The sequence below is a fragment of the Oncorhynchus mykiss genome, chromosome 26, assembly GCF_057628025.1.
Source record: "Oncorhynchus mykiss isolate SJ-2025 chromosome 26, ASM5762802v1, whole genome shotgun sequence".
Classification (NCBI taxonomy): Eukaryota; Metazoa; Chordata; class Actinopteri; order Salmoniformes; family Salmonidae; genus Oncorhynchus; species Oncorhynchus mykiss.
Window position 1 is genome coordinate 11,141,736 of NC_143047.1, and position 443 is coordinate 11,142,178.

The following is a 443-nucleotide window of genomic DNA, read 5'->3' on the forward strand; positions in this document are numbered from 1 at the left end:
GCAGTCCGTTAGATCCACTGCAGTGTTTACATTTATTGCATCCTTTTGCGGGTATAGTTAGAAAGCATGTAAACTCAAATGTGCTTATTGTTGAAAGCAGGCCATCAGCTTCAGAGGGCATCTTTGGTGTAGTATGGTTATGGTGCTTTATTTGGCACAGGGCTTCAAAGAGCCCAGGCAGGCTCTATATAACCAAATATGTTAATAACCTAACCCAAGATAGACCATGGCCTGTCGTTTCCAAGGGGAACAAATGAGTCATTGTGGGCAGAACAAGCAAGGAGCGAGATTCTATTAGTGCGTTCTAATATGTATTTGCGTATTTCCGTTAGGGAACGCCTACTCTGTGAAATGTGCACGTGCAATAACTCAGTTCGCCCTTGCACTCCTTCTAAACAACGTACATTTCAGAAACTTTGGTAAAGGGTAAAGTCGAAAAACCG